This window comes from Mus caroli, unplaced genomic scaffold (genome assembly GCF_978045245.1).
Source record: "Mus caroli unplaced genomic scaffold, Mus_caroli_1 scaffold_11, whole genome shotgun sequence".
NCBI classification, from domain to species: Eukaryota; Metazoa; Chordata; class Mammalia; order Rodentia; family Muridae; genus Mus; species Mus caroli.
The window spans coordinates 112,269,791-112,291,485 of NW_028227266.1; positions in this window are offsets into that span (position 1 = coordinate 112,269,791).

Consider the following 21,695-nt stretch of genomic DNA (forward strand, 5'->3'; position numbering starts at 1 on the left):
TATTTAAACAGAAACAGAACAACCAAATGATTCAGGAATCCACCTCTGGGTCTGTATGCAAAGGAAAGTGTGTTGTAGAGACAGTAGTCATCTTTCCCACACTTATTATAGCACTGTTCACAACAGCCAAGATGTGGCATCAACCCAAGCCTCCACCCACATATGAATAGGTGAATACACATCATGCATACATGCAATGGAATAAACTCCTCCATAGCAGCATGAGAACTCTAGAACACTTTCTGGTTTTTTAAAGATTTATCTATTAAAGATGTATTTATTTTGTGTATGTGGGTACACTGTTGCTGTCTTCAGACACACCAGAAGAGGGCATTGGATCCCATTACAGATGGTTGTGAGCCACCATGTGGTTGCTGGGAACTGAACTCAGGACCTCCAGAAGAGCAGTCAGTGCTCTTGACCACTGAGCCATCTCTCCAGCTCCCCTAGAACACTTTATATCAAGTGAAATGTCAGACACAGACTCAAAGTGTATCCTCACTTCCATATAGAAACTTTTAAAAGCTGATCTCAGAGAGTAGAGAGTGGAAGAGAGGTTACTAAAGGCTAGGAAGTGTGAGGGTGGGGGTGGAGCTGCAGAGGGGAGGGTTAACAGGTTCAGGCATAGGAGACGTAGCTTCTAATAACAGTCAACAGCCCAGTAGGGAAACGATGCTAGGTAATATTCAATGCTTATTTCCAAGTATCTAGAAGCAAAGATTGTGAACGTTCCCAACACGGCAGTTACCCTGATCTGACCATTACACACTATGCACATGTGTTGAAATCGCTGACTCTACCACATCCGCATGTATAATTACCATGTATTGACTCAAAGTCAAAAAGAGGACAGGAAGTTGAGAGGAAGGTAGGGTGGGGCACTAGGGGGAGCTAGACAGAGATAGTGACGGAAGGATATGATCAAATTACATCATAAGAATGCATGATGTGCCTGGTGCCTGTGGAGGTCAGAAGAGAGCACTGGATCCCCTAGAACTGGAGTCACAGACAGTTGTGAGCCACCATGTGGGTGTCGGGAACTGAACCCAGGCCCCCTACAAGAGCAGAAGTTAATTGTTCTTACCTACTGAGCCATCAATCTCTCCAGCCCCAATGTTGGCTTTCTTCTTGATGCTTATTAATCTTCAAAAAAAAATCACAGCCAAAAACGCGTACTTGCTATAGAGCCAACAGTTGTGTCACAGAATTGTTTAGGGTCTCTTATTCTATGCTTATCCTACATTTCCGGTTGACTCCTATACCTAGATGTCTTCTTCCAGGACCAGATTTTTCACCCCTCACTTCTGCCACATAATTTTTCTTTCTTTGTCGCTTATTATCTAGATCTTATACTTTCCTGGAAGATGACATCAGAGTCACTGTGGCCCTGGCATTCCCCCATTTTATGATCTCCTCATCATAAAATATCTTAAAGGACTTTCAGGGGGCCAGAGGACTAACACTAGGGGAAGACAGAAGTTAGACTGAGGAGCCAACTAGGGCAGCTAAAGCTACCATGTGAAGCGAGCATCACTCACTGTTGAGCGATGTGATGGTTTGTACGTGCTTGGCCCAGGGAGTGGCACTATTAGGAGGTGTGGCATTGTTGGAGTAGGTGTGTCACTGTGGGTGTGGGCTTTTTTTTTTAAAGATATTTTCTTCATTTACATTTCAAATGTTATCCCCTTTCCTGGTTTCCTCTCCAAAAGTCTCCTATACCCTCCCCCCACCTTGCTCACCAACCCACCCACTCCCACTTCCTGGCCCTGGCATTCCCCCATGCGGTGGCATAGAATTTTCCCAAGACCAAGTGCCTCTCCTCCCATTGATAGACAACTAGGCTATCCGCTGCTACATATGCAACTAGAGACAAAAGCCCTGGGGGTACTGGTTAGTTCATATTGTTGTTCCACCTATAGTGTTGCAGACCCCTTTAGCTCCTTGAGTACTTTCTCTAACTCCTTCATTGGGAGCCCTGTGTTCCATCCAATCGATGACTGTGAGCATCCACTTCTGTATTTGCCAGGCACAGGCATAGCCTCACAAGAGATAGCTATGTCAAGGTCCTGTCAACAAAATCTTGCTGGCATATGCAATTGTGTCTGGGTTTGGTGGTTGTTTATGGGATGGATCCCCAGGTGGGGCAGTCTCTGGATGATCCTTCCTTCTGTCTCAGCTCCGACTTTGACTCTGTAACTCCTTCCATTCTAAGAAGGAACAAAGTATCCACACTTAGGTCTTACTTCTTCTTCAGTTTCATGTGTTTTGCAAATTGTATCTTGGGTATTCTAAGTTTCTGGGCTAATATCCACTTATCAGTGAGTGCATATCATGTGTGTTCTTTTCTGATTGGGTTACCTCACTCAGGATGATATCCTCCAGATTCGTCTTTAATCTCTTTCTTTATTTCTTCCTTGACCAACTTATCATTGAGTAGAGTGTTGTTCAGCTTCCACGTGAATGTTGGCTTTCTATTATTTATGTTGTTATTGAAGATCAGCCTTAGTCCGTGGTGATCTGGTAGGATGCACGGCATAATTTCAATATTTTTATATCTGTGGAGGCCTGTTTTGTGACCAATTATATGGTCAGTTTTGGAGAAGGTACAATGAGGTGCTGAGAAGAAGGTATATCCTTTTGTTTTAGGATAAAATGTTCTGTAGGTATCCGTTAAATCCATTTCTTTCATTGCTTCTGTTAGTGTCCATGTGTCTCTGCTTAGTTTCTGTTTCCAGGATCTGTTCATTGATGAGAGTGGGGTGTTGAAGTCTCCCACTTTTATTGTGTGAGGTGCAATGTGTGCTTTGAGCTTTACTAAAGTTTCTTTAATGAATGTGGATGTCCTTGCATTTGGAGCATAAATATTCAGAATTAAGAGTTCATCTTGGAAGATTTTACCTTTGATGAGTATGAAGTGCCCCTCCTTGTCTTTTTTGATAACTTTGGGTTGGAAGTCGATTTTATTCAATATTAGAATGGCTACTCCAGATTGTTTCTTCAGACTGTTTGCTTGGAAAATTGTTTTCCAGCCTTTTACTCTGAAGTAGTGTCTGTCTTTGTCCCTGAGGTGGGTTTCCTATATGCAGCAAAATGTTGGGTTCTGTTTATGTAGCCAGTCTGTTAGTCTATGTCTTTCATTGGGGAATTGAGTCCGTTGATATTAAGAGAAATTAAGGAAAAGTAATTGTTGCTTCCTGTTATTTTTGTTGTTAGAGTTGGGATTCTTTTTTTGTGGCGATCTTCTTTTAGGTTTATAGAAGGATTACTTTCTTGGTTTTTCTAGGGTATAATTTCCCTCCTTGTGTTGGAGTTTTCCCTTTATTATCCTTTGAAGGGCTGGATTCATGGAAAGATATTGTGTGAATTTGGTGTTGCCATGGAATACTTTGGTTTCTCCATCTATGGTAATTGAGAGTTTTGCTGGGTATAGTAGCCTGGGCTGGCATTTGTGTTCTCTTAAGGTCTGTATAACATCTGTCCAGGATCTTCTGGCTTTCTCTGGTGAGAAGTCTGGTGTAATTCTAATAGGTCTGCCTTTATATGTTACTTGACCTTTTTCCTTTACTGCTTTTAATATTCCATCTTTATTTAGTGCATTTGTTCTTCTGATTATTGTGTGTCAGGAGGAATTTCTTTTCTGGTCCAGTCTATTTGGAGTTCTGTAGGCTTCTTGTATGTCCATGAGAACCTCTTTCTTTAGGTTAAGGAAATTTTCTTCTATAATTTTGTTGAAGATATTTACTGGCCCATTAAGTTGAAAATCTTCATTCTCATCTATACCTATCATCATTAGGTTTGGTCTTCTCATTGTGTCCTGGATTTCCTGGATGTTTTGAATTAGGATCTTTTTGCATTTTTCATTTTCTTTCATTGTTGTGTCCATGCTTTCTTTGGAATCTTCTGCACCTGAGATTCTCTCTTCCATCTCTTGTATTCTGTTGCTGATGCTCGCGTCTATGGTTCCTGATTTCTTTCCTAGGATTTCTATCTCCAGAGTTGTCTCCCTTTGAGTTTTCTTTGTTTCTACTTCCATTTTTAGATCTTGGATGGTTTTGTTCAATTCCATCACCTGTTTGGTTTTGTTTTCCTATAATTCTTTAAGGCATTTTTGTGTTTCCTCTTTAAGGACTTCTTGTTTGGCAGTGTTTTCCTGTAATTCTTTAAGGGGTTTTTATGCTTCCTCTTTAAGAACTTCTACCTGTTTAGCAGTGTTCTCCTGTATTTCTTTAAGTGAGTAATTAATGCCCTTCTTAAAATCCTCTACCAGCATCATATAATTTTAAACACAAATCTTGCTTTTTGGGTTTGTTGGAGTATCCAGGACTTGCTGTGGTGGGAGTACTGGGTTCTGATGATGCCGAGTGGTCTTTGTTTCTGTTAGTAAGATTCTTACATTTGCCTCTTGCCATCTGGAAATCTCTGGTGTTAGATGTTCTAGCTGTCTCTGGCTGGCACTTGTTGCTCCTGTGATTCTGTTAACCTCTGTCAGCACTCCTGGGAGTCCAACTCTCTTCTGAATCCCAGTGGTCAGAGCACTCTCTGCAGGCAAGCTCTCCTCTTGCAGGGAAGGTACACAGAGGTCTGGAGCTCAGATCTGCTACCTGGCTGAAGATGAAGGCCCAAGGGGCCCTGTCCAAGAAGCTCTGTTGCTTCTGAGGCCTTTGTGCTCTCTTGCGCAGACTGGTCTCTCGGACGTGGGCTTAAGAGCCTCACCCTAGCTGCCTGGAAGTTAGTCTTCCACTATCAGCCTTCAGATGAAGATGTAGAACTCTCAGCTCCTCCTGTACAATGTCTACATGGATGCTGCCATACTCTCACCTTGATGATAATGGACTGAACCTCTGAACCTGTAAGTCAGCCCCAATTAAATGCTGTACTTATAAGAGTTGCATTGGTTATGGTGTCTGTTCACAGCAGTAAAACTCTAAGACAAATGGTTTGAAAGAGATGTCTCCTATAACTCTTGGGCATTTGAATACTTGATTCCTCCTTGGTGAGTGTTTGAGGATTAGAGGTATGGCATTGCTGAAGGAAGTGTGCCACTGTAGATGGACTTTGAGATTTCAAGACTGGAGGCATGTCCAGTGTACTCTCTGGTTCCAGTTTGAGATATGAGTGCTCATCTGCTACTCCAGCCACCACGTCTACTTGCTACCTGATGTCTCTGTTCCACCATCATGGACTCTACCCCTCAGAACTGTAGCTCTCCACCATCATGGACTCTACTCCTCAGAACTATAGCTCAAAGTAAACCTTCCTACAAATTATCTTAGTCACAGGTGTTTTATCACAGCAACCAGAAAGTAATGCATAAGGATCCCCATATCATTAACCCCAGCTTGGGAATAATCATCTCCAAGCATGATATCCAATGAGCACCTACCATCGTTGGGTCACCCATATCACATTTCACATGCACTGGTTCATTCTAGCCCTACAATCCATTCTGACACAATTAGTAGTAATGGAACAACTTTATAAGTAGGGAAATTGAAGCTTTATTAGTGAAATCATCCACCCTGCGTCACTGAGCTAGAAGGTAACAGGCTCAGGATTGGACCCTGAACAATCTTACTCCAAAAGTTTATCAAACCAACAGGTTACTCATCTGTGTGTCCATACATCTGATCATCATGCGATGATGCTCAGCAATCTCATGAAAATCTAAGAGACAATTGGTGTACAAGTTCAACAGTCACATTTGCAGAGAAAAGGATAATTCCTTATTACTTTGTTTAGATGCAAGAGCCTAAAAAAGAAAAAAAGAAAAAAAGAAAACAAAACAGTTTGGAGAGTGTTCATCTGTTGCTGTTGTTGTGACTGAATACAGGACATGAGGTGGTCTATACAGCATGAATGTTCTCTCGGCTTGAAGCAGAGGCCATGCTTTTTTTCTTGCTCACTATGTCTTGATTAGCCTGCTTTCTTATACCATCCAGGACCTAGGGGATGGTGCTACCCCAGTGGGCTGGAACCTCCCATATCAACCAATAATCAAGAAAATGCCTTAAAGACATACATACAGGCCAAACTGATGAAGGTATTTTCTTAGTTGATGTTCCCTCTTCCCAAAGGACTCTACCTTGTGTCAAGTTGACTTAAAACTAACCAGCACACCATCTGTGGTCCAAGTTCTAGTGAGAGAGAGACAAGAGGATGCCTGGAGCTCAGCATCAGCCAGCTGGCCCAAACTTCTGGCTCTAGACCTTTTCTCAAACAAACAAATAAATGGGAAACATGGAGAGTAACTAGAAAGAATGTTCAGTGTTGACCTGTGACCTCTACACACATATACACATACATATACTATACATGTATATTCTATATACATGCAAATAATAAGTTGAAGAAAAATAAAAGAAACACCAGTTGGCTTGTGGCTCAAACACAATTAAATGCTAAGTGGAGAAAAAAAGAGTCACAATTATTTTTTCTCCAGGCAGTGTAAAGTCCTAAGGCAAAGACTGAACTCACTATGGTTTCTATTGATCTGAGGTATAGGTGTATATAACAGCTGTGTCCAGTCTCCACCAGGGATCACTAAGGATAAAAGGGGAGGGTACATAGTCATAAACAGCCACACTATTGGGAAACCCTGGCAGCAAGTCACCATTGGTGACAGGAACAGTGGCCAGCCTCATGTGGCTCCTCCTCCCTGTCCCCACCCAAACCAAAAGATACACTGGAAACAGTAGTGGGTAAGGACACCTGTGTCATTGCCTACCCTGCAATGAAGCTCCTGCTTTGTTGGAAAGCCTCTTGTTGGCTTGGTCTTGTGCGCTGTGTATTCAGATGCTGAGTTCTGTTCCCCAAGATCAAGTTGGAGGGTGGACATAGACATTGTATTGACCAATGTGCTATAAAGAAGGCTCCCTAATAACCTCTGATTGGGTAATAAAAGGTAGCCTGTGACTGGGCAGGAGAGAGAGGAAGGCATGTCAAGTAGAGACACCAAAGAGAAAGAAAAGGGGGAAAGAAAGGAAGAAGGTCTCCATTAGCAGGATGGACCATGAGCACGTGACCAAGAGAAGCTCACCCTGAGGACACACATGAAACAGAGTAAGTTGGGCAGGCAAAACTCAAACCACAAGTAACGGGTCCCTCTGACCAGAGTGTAGGTTAGAATACTTCAGACCCTGCCGGGCTCAGTGCCAGGCACTCGTTAGTACATTCTGTTGTCTCTTTGTTGTTTACTCAGGAGCTAAACAGGAAAGAGTAAGGCAGAAATCCCCCATAAAATACTACTATAGGCACTGGTCTTCTTTTAGGGAAAATGTCCCCTTTCTGCTGCTGATATTTTGTCTCATGATCGCCAAGGAGACTGAGTAAGCGCTGCTTGTGCGGCTTGAGCTGCTAATAAAAGCACCGCTTTCCAAGTTTGCTAGACTGCCCTCGTCTCCAGGCTGCCCTAGGTTCAAGCCGCTCCCTTCCAACATGGCCTTGAAGAGCAACAATCGTGTGATTTGGGTCCCTTACATTTGATTAGCTTAGTGTGCATTTGAAAACCTAATTCACTAGAAAACAAGCCGTAGACATTTTGCCAGGAAATTGAAAGAACCTGGCCTCCAGGTTTTTCCTCCCACCTAAGGACAGAGGTAACACCACACCTCTGTGCTCATTGGCAATTTAGCAGACAGCACAACCCCAAATGGGACCATCCCTGCCCACGGTGCTGTGGCACACCTATAATCTCAGAGTTTAGGAGGCTGACACAGGAGGATCTCATGTTCAGACAATCCTGGAATTCAGCAGGAGGAGACAGGAAGGTCTCAAATTCAAGACCAGTGTAAGCTTAAAAACAGACCCTGGTGAGGTAACCCTCACCTCTTATCTGTTGGTCATTAATTATCTAATTAATTGTCATCAATTATCTTATTGTCATGAGCAGGTGAGAGAAAAAGTAATTCCTTCAGGTGTGTTCAAACGCATCAAAAAAAGCTAAAATATGTCACTAGTCATCCAGCCCAGCCTCAGCAGTCACCCCATACTCTGAAGTATTCTGAATCAAGTTATTCTCATCTAGGGGTGATTTTCATTCCTCCTGACAAAGCATTTGACCATGTCTGTCACTGGACGGTTGTTGTGACTGGCATCTATTACATAGAAACTGGGGACACTGCTAAATATTTTTGTAGTGCACGGGGCAGCTGCCTGTAGTGAAAACTCATTGGCTTGAAATTCAAAGGGTGTTGTTGAGAAGGCTGCCCAAGCCCAAGGGCAGAGCGGAAACACTGGCACACACGGAGTCCTTGCCGGGGTATCAGATCCCTAGATATCCAGTTATCCCAAGCTTTGCACAATGAGAATGTTGTGAACCAAAAAGCACACACAACAGCCTCAACAGCCAGAAGCTGTGATGAGATGAGGTCAACGCCTTCATCAAGTCATTTCAGGAGAGCCAGCAACACCTGTTCAAGAGATCTGCTGGCCAGACTAAGCGCTCCTAGTGAAGATCTTTATAGCAGATTCTGAGATGCACAATGTTGCCCTTGGCTCAGCTACTGAGTAAAGAATTTGGTAGCTACAGTCTTTCTTCAGTTTCTCATCTGCAGCTGAGGCCCTCAGGGCTGATGGCTAGAACAGGGAAGCAAGGGACAATGGTTTCCCTGTTTGGGGTCCATACAACTTAAAGCAAGCAACTTTTGAATCTACAGTCCCCCAGATGCAAAAATAAGAATGTTTATGGTCTTTCTGTCTCTCATGGATATTTAAGGGAGGTGAGAAGACTCCCCAAACCCCATGCTAATATACTAGCCTAAGCCATATGAAATTTCCATTTCAGAGCACACAGTTGGTCAAGTGTTGTTGTTTAAACTCAGCTAACGCACAACTGCATGTGCAGAGAGAATGCTAACTAGAGCTATTTCCATCTCTCCTGACTGCTTTTAGTTCTGTCCCATCTGAATTTACAACCACCTGGTAGAGAGACAGCAAATTCAGTGGCCATTCCTATTTCACAAATGAGAAATGTGGGGCTCCATTGGTGGCTAGCACTTGCCTAACAGGCTCGAAGCTGTAGGTTCAATCCCCAGTGCTATATAAATTGAAGGAAGATGGAATATTGTAACTTGTTTAAGATTCCACAGCCCTGATCTGGGACTGAGAACAAAGCAGAACAGCCCCCAGGCATGCCAGGGCAGGGCTGTTGTTAAGGCATTCCTAAGAACATCTTGGCCGTAAAGATGAAAAGGTATTTAAGGACAAATGGGACTATATTATCTAAGCTAACACCATCTGGCCGAAATCTCCCCTCAATCCGAAGACAGGCAGGGTCATCTTATCTAGTCCACACCATCTGGCCGGAACCTCCCTTCTATTACCCCTTGGCGCCGGGTACAAAGATAAGCCCCAAGCCCACCGGAACAAAGCTCTGATGCCCCTTTTGCTGATATGTAATCTTTCTGTTAATGAATCAATCCCATGCCTTTGTCAAAATTCTTTGTATTCCTAACCCTTTGCTTCTTTAAAAACCCCTAACTCCCGAGCCTGGTTGTCGATTCCCCTGCCTCCTGTGTGAGGTATGTGTCGACCCAGAGCTCTGCCAATAAAGCCTCGTGCGTCTTGCAACAAGAGAGGATTCTTGTGTTCGTGGGTGCTCCCTGTCCCTGGACTAGAGTGGGGGTCCCTAGGTTTGGGGTCCTACAAAATCAGTACATGCCTGAAATCCTAGCAGTCAGGAGAGTGCAGTCAGGAAGATCAGAAGTACAAGGCCATCCTCTGCTATATAGTGACTTTGAGGTCAACTGGGTTACATGAGATTTTTGTCTCCACTAAATTAGTCTAAAATGAAATAGGGGATGGCTCAATAACATAAGTGGAACTGGGGCTCAATGTAAGGCCACCATGATATTCTGTCAAGAACAATCTTGTATAATGGCAGCTGGGGCGGGGGGTGGGGAGTGGGGGGGTGGGGGGGTAGGTGGTCAAGGTAAGAGTTGCCTCTGTTCTCAGCAAAGAATGCTCCTTGTAGGGAAAGGCTGGTCTAACCCAGGCTCACGCAAAAGCTGCATTAATACAGAAGAAAAGAGAACCCTGGGTTGGTGGACAGAATTCTGCAACTAGAGCAACCTCCTGCCTTCTCCAAACCAGGCCTCCTATACTCTCTTGGCCCCACAGATGCACAAACATTGCTAATGAGCTTCAGGGTCAAACAGCAGGCAGCCCTAAGAAGGGGTCCACAGTTCTGATCAATGTGAACAATAGCCAGCTTCCCGGGCCTGCGGTTTCTCTAGCCTGCTCAGCAGTTCTATGGGGTTATTTTTAGTGAGTTAAGTTAATAGAGATCCCGGAAGTGGTGTGAAAAAAGCCAAGTCACTGGAGGCTCCCTGCTGACTTCCTAACCTGAGGCAGGCTGCAGCTGCGGGGAGCCCAGCCAGGGTTAGATAAGGAGTGTGACAATGCTGTTGCCACTGGTAATAGTGGAGGTGGGGTGTGTGTGTGTATGTGTGTGTGTGTGTGTAATAGAACTAAGGGGCTTGCACATGACAGGCAAGTATTGTCTCAACTTTTCCTGGGGAGAAATAAAGACCTGCTCCCCTCAATTAAGATACCAATAACAGACCAATTCCACACAAGGCTAGACTGATGACCAGTGGCCCAAGCAAGGAGCTTATTGGGCTTGCTTATAAGACTCGGGTGTAAGTCAGGTGCGGTGGCACACACCTTTAATTCCAAGACTTGGAGGTGGGAGGATCTCTGTGAGTTCAAGGCCAGTCTGGTCTTCAGAGTGAGTTGAAGGACAGCCAGGGCTCTGTTAGAGAGCCCTGTAAACAGAGAAACCCTGTTAGAAAATAAATAAATAAATAAATAAATAAATAAATAAATAAATAAATAAATAAAATTCATGGATGACCCCAAACCAACCATATTATCACATGTCCTGCCCTAGTATGGATAATGACATCCTCATAGCTGCACAGACTGAGTCCCCTTCTGCTAAGGTCCCACCCTGTTTACATTCCAGCTCCTCCCAGAAGAACATAAGCTGAGACAGGGGTGTAGGGGAGAGGGGATGCAGGACCAAACAACTGGAGAGCAATGACCCTCTCCAGCCCCTCCGGTTAGGAGAGATCATAAGCAGACCCAATCTTGAGGATTACTTGCAGGGAGTCCAGCTGCTCTCATGGTGACAGCCATGGTTTGCGATGCTCCGAGGCACCAGTCTGAAACAGCAAGGGGGTCGTCACTGATCTACACCCCTAGCCCCATCAGTGCTGAGCATCGGAACTGAGGAGTCATCCTACGTTGGGTTTCTCAGAGCCTAGATAGGGACAGAGGAGATGAGCTCGACTTTGAGCTCGACTTTCTTCCTCCACGAGGAAGAAGAATAACAATAGTGCGAGTCTTCAGAAGAGGAGATAAACCATAAGCTCATATGACATTAAAGTACATGTTAGAAAATCAAAGTCACTCCCTCCCCGCTGGTGTCAACCCTTCGGTTCATATTTAAATAACCTCTAGCCCACCATTTTTTTTTTCCAAAAAACTGTCAGGATAATTAGAGATATAACAAAGAACAGACAGACTGACTCAGGAAAGAAAATTATGACAGCCTTGATCAAAATTACCCTCTAAATATCATGTTACCGTTTTAACAACCACGTTTTAGTTGTAGGCTAGGAAGTCGGGTCGTGCTATCAAAGCTAGACACAGAAGTGAAATCCGATTTGTTCTTCTGCTGACAACTGCACACGCCGACGTGCCCACGGGAGACTCGCCTGCAATTAATGTGCACTCAGTTCCTGGTGGGCATGGCCCCTAAATGCCAAAGTTGTATTAAAAGGGAACAGAGGTGGGGTGGTAAGAGTAGAAATGAAGAACTCCATCGTTCCTGCTACGCTCCAGCATCAAGCATCCTCAGTGAGGTTCCTGTGCAGAGGATGGACGAACAAGAACAAAAAACCCAACCAAGAACAAGGACTCTTCAGCCATCTGGCCCTCTTCTATGATAACTTTAGAGGGCAACATGTTATGACCAAACATGGAACCTACCCCAGGGGACACAAAGGCAATTTGAAAATAGAGAAAAAAAGAAGAAGGGAGATGACATATAGTTAAATTTGACTTTGTAGAACAAAAGACTAATGTTTGTTTTGGGGCATTTGTTTGTTTGTTGTTTTGAGACAGTGTCTTACTACCTGATTGGCCTGGACCTAGCTACGTAGACCAGGCTGGTCTCAGAAATCACAGAGGTTTGCCTGCCTCTGCCTCTAGGAGGCTGGAATGAATGGGGTGAGCCACTGCACTCAGCTTAATTTTTTTTTCTCTCAAAATGGCTTTTTAAATGGATTTTATTTTAAACTTTAAACTTACTTGTAGACAGTGTATGCCCAGGCTAGACAGTGTATGTGTGCCCAGGCTAGCTCATGAATTTCCTGTCTCGGCCTTCTAGCTGCTGAGATTACAGCATATTTCACCATTCCTAGCTTGAATAATTTAAGGGTATGCACACGTCACTGGTGGGTGCGGGTGTCTGTGGGTGTCTGCACATGCGCATATGATGTATGCACATGTGTAGAGGCCATCGGAAGACAGCAGGTGTCCTGCTCTGTTACTCTCTGCCTTATTCCCTTGAGGCAGGGCCTCTCCGGCTGAAGCTAGGATAGACTGGCAGAAAGCAGGCTCCAGCAACCCTCCTGCTCCCCCAACTTCCCCCCACAGCACTGAAGTCAGAGGCAAGGATTTTGTCCCTGAGTCCTCATGCTCACCCAGCAGGCACTTCTACCCACTGAGCTATCTTGCCAGCCCCAGTCATTTACTTTTAAGCAATATTTTCCTTTTTTTTTTTTTTAACTCCACAGAGATCTGCTCTTATTCCCTACCTGTTATAAGAAATTCAAGAAGGCAGAAGGAACAGGTAGCAAGGTATCCCAGATTGCACTTGTTGGGTGTATTTGGCTTCCTCTTTGCAATTACAGATGTTACCTGCTCTTGCTGACAGCTGCTTTGAGGAACATCAACAGGAGAGAGGATGCAGTAGAAAGACATTCCAAGGCAGAAAAACCTTCAAGGGCTTGCCTGAGCATAGGCAGCAACTGTCACCACTATGGTTTGAATGCTTGTACATTCCCAAATTCAGGTTGACATTTAATCACCCATACAACACAGTAAAGAAGTAGGGCCTTGAAAAAGTGACTTTGCCCACGAGGGCTGTCTGCCTTATGAATGAGCCAATACCATTATCGTATGAGCGGGTTCCTTACTAAAGAATAAATTCATGGTGTGGAACATGGGCTCTGACTGTGATGTGACCGTTGGCCATTGCACTCCTAAACTGGACAGAGCCATCATTACCTGTGAGAACAGGGTGGACAACCTTCTGGGGCCTTGCTCCTCTCAGATTTATATACAGTCAATAGTTGCTGGTGTAACTTTCACTTTTTCAAAGTCTACTTTTAGTGATGGTTCTTAAATGCTTTAACCTCCCCTCTAGCCCACCACCCACCAAGGATAGTGAGAAAGAAAGGATTTGGGGGGAGTGGACCTGTTTAGAAATAGTTCTTCGGAGCAACTCCCATCCATGTTGTCAGGAAATCAGCAATTCAGTCCACAGGTCAACAGTGGCAGCTCAATCCACTTCCAAACACTTCACGGATACACCAGCCCTCGAGTTTGGTAGTGTCAGGATAGCAAACAGGAATCAGCAGTGGTGGCAGTACCTAGCAGAGACAGTCACGCCTCAGCCTCAGCACGTGTCCTCCACAAGTCTTGTTTCAGCACTTAAGTCTCAGCTGACATCACTCTGCCAATCAGCCCGAGTCCTTGGAAGCAACAAGAAGCCACAGCACATCATCAGAAGTATTTTAGTGTTTTTCTCTCCATGGACTCCCAACAAATGCAGCTCAATTACACGTGTCCTTAGTGAAGAAACCTTCATGTGTTTGCCTACCTGTTATAAGAAATTCAAGAAGGCAGAAGGAACAGGTAGCAAGGTATCCCAGATTGCACTTGTTGGGTGTATTTGGCTTCCTCTTCGCAATTACAGATGTTACCTGCTCTTGCTGACAGCTGCTTTGAGGAACATCAACAGGAGAGAGGATGCAGTAGAAAGACATTCCAAGGCAGAAAAACCTTCAAGGGCTTGCCTGAGCATAGGCAGCAACTGTCACCACTATGGTTTGAATGCTTGTACATTCCCAAATTCAGGTTGACAGCATCCAATACAACTGACTTTCCAAAGAACCCTTGAGTCTCCACTTCATCGTTACTCCCCTACCCCTACCCTACCCATTTCATCTGTCCTCCTCTTGGCCAAAGCAGACACTCATGCTTGGGCCTCAAAGCCTCCAGGACTTCAAACCAGCATGTTTCCACCCATCAGCCCTTGCCGAGTCTGAGATATTCCATCAGAGCGGCACACATAGATACAGCAGCTGCTGTCCTTGGAATATCAAATAGCCTTGGAATTATGTGGTCATTATCCCAGGGAAGCTATCTGTTCTCCAAGTGCCACCAAGGATGGCTGTTGATCTGTCCTGCTGAGGAAGTACCGTTTTATCAACAGCCAGTCTGCACTGTCTCCATCTCAAATTGGCATTTGGGTGATGATGTCTGATGTCAACTGAGCATTGAATTTCTTAATCCAACCCTCCCCTCATTAGCATCTCATCAGAAGGCCCAGGGTAAGATCACCATCTGAAAAACATGCTTGGGGGGGTGTGGCGCTTGTCATTAACCCTGAAAGTCAATGGAGCCTCCTGTCCCCATGGAGGTCACCTGAAGAGGGAAATGGCTTAAACACCACAGTCTGCCATTTCTAACTTCCAGCCTTCTGCTTTCCCAACACAATGTGGACTCTTCTATCCTCCAAATCCAGAGGCATTTCAAATCTGCTGGGCTGCTTTAAAATAACTAAAAGGCCCTTCTTAACAGATAACTCCAATTCCCCAGGCTGCAATTTAAACAGATGCCGCTTTCTATCCAACTGATGGACAGAACCGTAAAACTCAGGCGTCCCACACCACCGACCAAACTATTTTCCAACATTCCCCGTTTTGTTTCCACGTTTCCACCTGGATCTTGAAACTAATGGAGGGGTTTGCAGTGAGAAGCCACCATTAGATTAAAAAGATTCACGGGGAAATAATGATTGCCTAATTTAGCCGAGCAGAGAGAACTGGAACAACCTTCAAATGTCATCATCGGAGGCAGCGCTGAAATGCCTCCGTTTCCTGACACAGTTCCGTCAATTAGCTGAGGGGGACAATTACCACTCCTTTCTCTCCTTTATTTGCAAAGAACCAAAACTTTCTAAGGATGATAAATGACTCCCGGGAAAACCCAATGCTGCTCCTGCTAAATTTGCACTTTTCATATCGTAAGGATTTGGGTGGACTTTTTTTCCAGTTATTTCTCATAATCAATAGGATAAGCAACTATCACACACACACACACACACTCACACACACACACAACTGTGCAGAATTCAGAAACAGGGCAAGAAGTGTGGCATGCTCAGATGTGTCCAAATGACCAGTGAATGAATACATGCCTCAGTATCATTAGCGAGGATGTGCTTAGCCAAATGATGAAGTAAATTTCATTTCATTGTTTTAAATCCTATTCCCATTGCCCTAAAAAGAAAAGGAAATGTATTCAGATTATGACCTTTGAGAATTTCTGGACTCATTAGCGTTTTCTAACAACAAGGCACAGAATTAAAGCGGGGACTAAAACAGCAGTGTCCCCCAACTGCAGTTAGTACATCATTAATGGCGCATAATTAAGAAGGCGTCCATGTTGGTCCTGTCTTGGCTGACAAAGGCTCACAAACAGCCTTTTCAGCCTATTATATAATATAGCCAGATAACAATGGCCAAACCTGTTAGCTCAAAAAGAGAGCTAATTTTGCTCCAGTGCAAGGACAAGGGACAAAAGGAATGGTGGGGATAGTCTCTAATGCAAATCCTGAACCAGGTTCCAGAAGCCTCTATAGCCTTGAGGGCTTCTTGGGCTATAGAAGAGGGGAAAAAAAGGTAGAAGGGAAACACAGGCTCAGATACAGGCATGGAAGAGTAAGGAGGGAAAATCAGAGAGGAACCTCAGGAAGGGAAGGGTTACCTGAACATCTGAGACAGACTCTTCTCCACAAGGCCATCACAGGAGGTAGAGTAAAGGAGAGAAAATGCTTCTAGGAGTGAGGTCCTCTAGGTGGTGTCTACTGGGGAGACACTCCCACAAGGGGCCCACCAGAAATGCAACCCCACCACCTAATTCTACATGTGCTGGGGCTGTGATTACTTACGGTACTAAGAAGTTGGGAGTCTGGAGCTGGAGATTCATGGTAGCCTATTGTAATTTTACTTTTCTCACTATGACATGACAAGAAGCAAGGCGAGGGGAGAAGGGTTTATTCTGGCTCATCCGGATCTCTGCCTGGCCAACAAGCAGACTGCACTTCAGTCAGTTCAGCCTGGCTTTCAGACTCCCAGCCACACCCACCTTCTCCACTTTCTCAAACATTCTACCCTGCCTTCTACTTGGTCAAGCCCGGGTCCACAATCAAATCTCAAGCACCACTTGTCCAAAAGAGTCATATTGATCCCTCAAACTGTGTGACCTCTCGTCCTCTCCTCCCTCAGAGCTCCTCAGAGCATCTCCATGGCATGCACTGTGAGGATGGAAAGTCTAGAAGCCGACTTGACTTGTGCCTGCCTGGCATGGCACCATTGACAATAAATACTTATTGAACAGTCACTATGAAATCATGTTGTGGATACTGCAGTAACAAGGCACTACCTGCCTGAAGCTTCCAGGCTGGTTGGAGGGGCTAGAAAAGTAATTCACATTTCCACACTGATGATGGTAAGTCCCACATCATTGAAGCGTACACAAGGGCTCGAGAGTGACAAAGAAGATGCAGGTTTTCTTTTTCTCCCGTTCATTAGCATAGAGTAATTGCAAGAGATTGGTTTTCCTTATGACATTTTTATACACACATATTATAAGCTGATTATATTCACCTCTTGTGGAGATATTTCTGATAAGATATCTACAGCAGGTCTTTCTGAAGGAGTAGCATTTGATACAAAATACAAGGACAAATCATGGGACCCTCTGAAGAAGAATTGTTCTAGATGAGAAGACAGTAAGGCAAGATGCCTGAGGACCAAGCATACTCCACATGCATGGCTAGCCCTCAAGAGGCTGAGCTGAGGAAGGGCTGGTAAGAAATGAGGATAGGGAAGGGCCTGAGACTGGGAGCGAGTGTTGTGTTTTATAAAAAGAAAAAGAGAAAGGAGTATGTTTGGTGGAGGTAAGGTATGGTATGGGGGAAGGGTCTGCCTCTGTGGGCCCATGCTGAAGCATCCCTTCCACCAGAGGTACCAGCCATACAGCAGTACAGTATAGAATAGTTTATTCAGGGCATGGGGAAGGGTGTTGAGGGGGTAGTAGAGACAGAGAAAAGCAGAGAGAGAGAGAGAGAGAGAGATGGAGAGGCCAGCCATGAGCACATGGATAGAGAGGGGAGGGGAATGGGAAGAGTAGGGACAGAGAGGGAAGAGCAAGAGACTGAGGAGGGGGCAAACAGACCCTTTTATAGTGAGTCAGGCATACCTGGCTATTGCCAGCTAACTGTGGGGCAGAGCCTAGATGAAATGCCAACAGTGAGGTTGAGTGAAGTATTCTGTAGGGATGCTGTCACAAAGCCACAAACTGGATGGCATAAACAGCAGACATGCATCCTCTCTCTCACAGTCCACTACCAAGGTGTTGGCTTAGTAGGTTCCCTCTGGAGGATCTACCCCTGGAGGATCTACCGCTGGCCTCTCTCCCAGCTCTTCATGACCACCACCCTCTGTGCTCCTTGGCATGTAGACACCCAGCCCCAATCTCCGTCCCTGCTGCAACATGGTTACACTCTCCTCTGCGTCTCCTCTATTTTTTTGTTTTGCTTTGAGATGCGGTCTTGATGTATATGTAGCCCAGGGTGGCCTTGAGCTCAAGATCCTCTGCACCAATTTCAAAAATGCCAGGTATAGGCATGCGTCACCACGCCCACCTTCTCCTCTCATCCAAAGGACACTAGTTGCACTAGATGAAGAGCCCGCCCTGGCCCGATATGACCACACATGCATCCTTCCGAGTACATTCACATTCTGAGGTTCAGGGAAAGAGAGTTTTGGAGAGCTGCTGTTCAACACTGCAGTGAGGACCTGAGGCTCTACTTGACTTGTGTGAGAGCAAATGAGTGGGCAGACAAATGCTGGGCTTCATGACACCCAGGTGAAACAAAGCAAGATGAGCCTTTGTGAGCTCACTGTTGGATGCTGCTATCACCTCTGGATGCTCATTCTGCACGGATACTCAAAATGCATTGTTCTTAAAATCTGTCCGGGATGCATAGAGGCATCTCTCCAACCAAAAACACAGCCACAACCACGGGTCCCCTGACAGGTGGCCTCCTCCCTGTCTCTCCCAATTTCAAACTCAGTTCTCCCTGCTTTGTAATTAGGCCTGAATTCGGGTCCATCCAACATAATGACAAGCGCCCAGAGAGAACCGATCTTATTTCCCTACTCAGCCCTCATTATAAGTCTCAGCTGATGGGCTGCTAAGTCCTGACACCGCACATTTATTTAGAGTCGCTAACACCTGTGACCAGAAAAACCAGGCCAGCAGAAAGGCTCAGCTCATTCCCTCCCCCACTCCTGTTTCCAGGGGGGAAGCTCACCCTCCTGCCGCCCCCACAGCCAGAAGCCAAGAAGGCACAGCCAGAAGTCAGAAGCCAGAAGCCACAAAGGCGTGACTCCCCTGCTGAGCTCCTGAGAAGGCCTTGCTCAGCTAGCCCTCCCAGGTGAAGGTGCTAGCCCACCATGGGTTAAAGAAATAATTATTGTGGGTCTGGGAGAGTTGGTAAACACCCCTCGCCTAAGGAGGAAGCAGGTTTCCTGAGCCCAGCTGAGAAATACAATTAAGTTGTAATATTTTGTCAGGGCTTTTCCCTCCTCCTTACTGTTTATCAGTGTTAAGAGACAATTTCCACTTTGCAATTCTCCAGGATGGTGTGTGTAGCTCACAGCAGGCAGGTAAAATTAAACTGCCTGTCACAAGACACTGGCCTTGCATGTTGCTACACACACTGAACCAACAAGATGAGAGTTCTGGGTACCAAAGAGCTGCTGGCCTGGAAACTCTGACAACCGGACGCAGGGCAGTGATAGCTCTGCCTCTCTACTACTCAGACTCTTGAGTCAGTTCAACAAAAGATGAGGGATCCCCTACACTTGGGCAAGCCGACCTGTCTCTTCCATAGGTGAGGATCTCACCTAAGGGTCTCCAGTTCCCCAGGAACAGTGAGGTTTGCGTCCTCATTAGTGTTCTTTATAGCTATGATAGGGCATTTGGTCTATGAGATAAAGCAATGGTAAAGCAATGGTCTTTGAGAAGAAAGATTTGGCTTACATGCCCCAGTCCATCACTGAGGGAAGTCGGGGCAGAAATTCAAGGCAGGAAACTAAAGGAAGGAACAGAAGCAGAAGTCATGGAAGAATACTACTTACTGGCTTGCTCAGCCTGCTTTCTTATAGAACCCAGGTCCACCTGCCCAGGGGTTACCCCGCCCACAGTGGCTGGGCCCTCCCACATCAGTCTTTAATCAAGAAAATGCCTCATGGACATGCCCACAGGTCAATCTGATGGAGGGAGTTCCTCTGCTGAGGCTCCCTCTTCTTCAGGTGACTCCAATCTGTGTCAAGTTGACAAAAACTAACCAGCACACTCCATCAGGAGCCTCCCCTCCGGGAAGAAACCCATCTATAAACAATCTAGAGGTGGCACCTAGCACCTGGCAGAGTTAACCCATTCCTCCACTAAGCATCAGAGAATGTGACCATCCAGATGAGGTACAGCAGCTCAGAAGGTTCACTCACATTTAGCCAACCTCGAAATCCTATCAACCTTCACACTGAATAACTAAGAATGTGTTGACTCTATTGTCCTAAATTTAACTCACACTAAAGACAGAAGTGCTGGCATACCCCTATAATGCCAGCCCATGGGAAGCTGAGGCAGGAGGGTTGGTGAGAGGGCTCAAGGCCAGCCTAAGCTACATAGTGAGTTTCAGGCTACCCATGACTGTGATAATAAGATTATGGTTCAAGAAAACAACAACAAATGAATATACATCAAAAGACTTGTACTTGAGTGTTCTGGCAGCTTTATGCAAAATAGTCCAAGGCTAGAAACTACTGGAATCTCCACTAACAGAAAAAGAGATAAAACCTGAGCCCACATAAGAAAATAATGTTCCTCAATAAATCAGACCAGTGAGATAGGACGAGCCAGTGATGTGGCGACATAAAAATGACTCTCACAGTCGAGAGTTTGAGTGAAAGAGGCCAATACCCTCTGAAGCACACTGATTTATGTAGACAAGTCAGAATGGTAGTTATCTCTAGGCAGGGTGAGGGGAACAGGATGTAGGTAAGCTAGGACCTTTTCTCAGCTGATAGAAAACTGCTGTATCTTTATCATCCTGGTAGCCACTCAGTTGTACACAATTGTAAACAGTCATCAAGACATACACTTCAGATGCATTCCTTTGACTGTAGATAGATGAAACCCCTATAAGGAATCTCTAAAATTTACTCACCATGTCTTGTGACTTAAATAGTATCTGCCTTTCCAAGCAATCAGACTGCACTCTATTTAAAATAGGTCTTGTTCAATATTCTTTGGTAAAGTGGAAACTTAAAAGGTTCTTTGGAAAGTCAGTTGTGTTGGATGGTGTTTTGCTGGGGCAAAGTCATGAAGGAACATTTAGGTGAAGTGGACACAAGTATAAGGCTCAGGCAGACTCCTGAAGGAATGTTTGGCTGCAGCAGACACGGGTGAAAGGATGTTCTACTAAAGCAAGCACATGAAGGACACATGATAAAAGATTCTTTGCTGACAACACACATGTATTGGTCTGCATTTGCTGGGACTCCATAGAGAGAAGGCACCAAAAAACTTCTGGTGGTGTGCTGCAGTTTCTGGCTGCTTCCTTGGACTCAGGCTGATTGGCAGAGTGATGTCAGCTGAGGCAAAAAACACATGGGGGGTCACGTGATGTTTGAAAGGACTATAAAAAGGACTCGGCAGTGACAGGGACTGAGCTAGGCTTGCTTATAGAGCTAACTTATAGAGCTAGCTGTGGGTCTTGAGTCTTCACTGATCTTAGTTTCCCTGAGAGAGACACAGCCTAGAATGTCCCTTGCCGTTCCTCCTGGTCCCTCCTGATGACTACTGCCAAGGCAGAGGCCTGGCTGTCTCTGCTAGGTAATGCCACTGCTGCTGCTTTATGTTTGCCATCCTGGTACTACTTTTTTAAACAGGTCCACTAGCCCCACCCCCACCTCCATATCCTTTCTTTCCCACTACCTCTGATGGGTGGTGGGCTAAAAGGGAAGTTAAAGCATTTAAGAACCATCATTAAAAATAGGTTTTGATTAGTTCATATTGTTGTTCCACCTATAGGATTGCAGATCCCTTTAGCTCCTTGGGTACTTTCTCTAGCTCCTCCATTGGGGAGCCTGTGATCCATCCAATAGCTGACTGTGAGCATCCACTTCTTTGTTTGCTAGGCCCCGGCATAGTCTCACAAGAGACAGCTATATCTGGGTCCTTTCAGCAAAATCTTGCTAGTGTATGCAATGGTGTCAGCGTTTGGAAGCTGATTATGGGATGGATTCCCGGATATGGCAGTCTCTAGA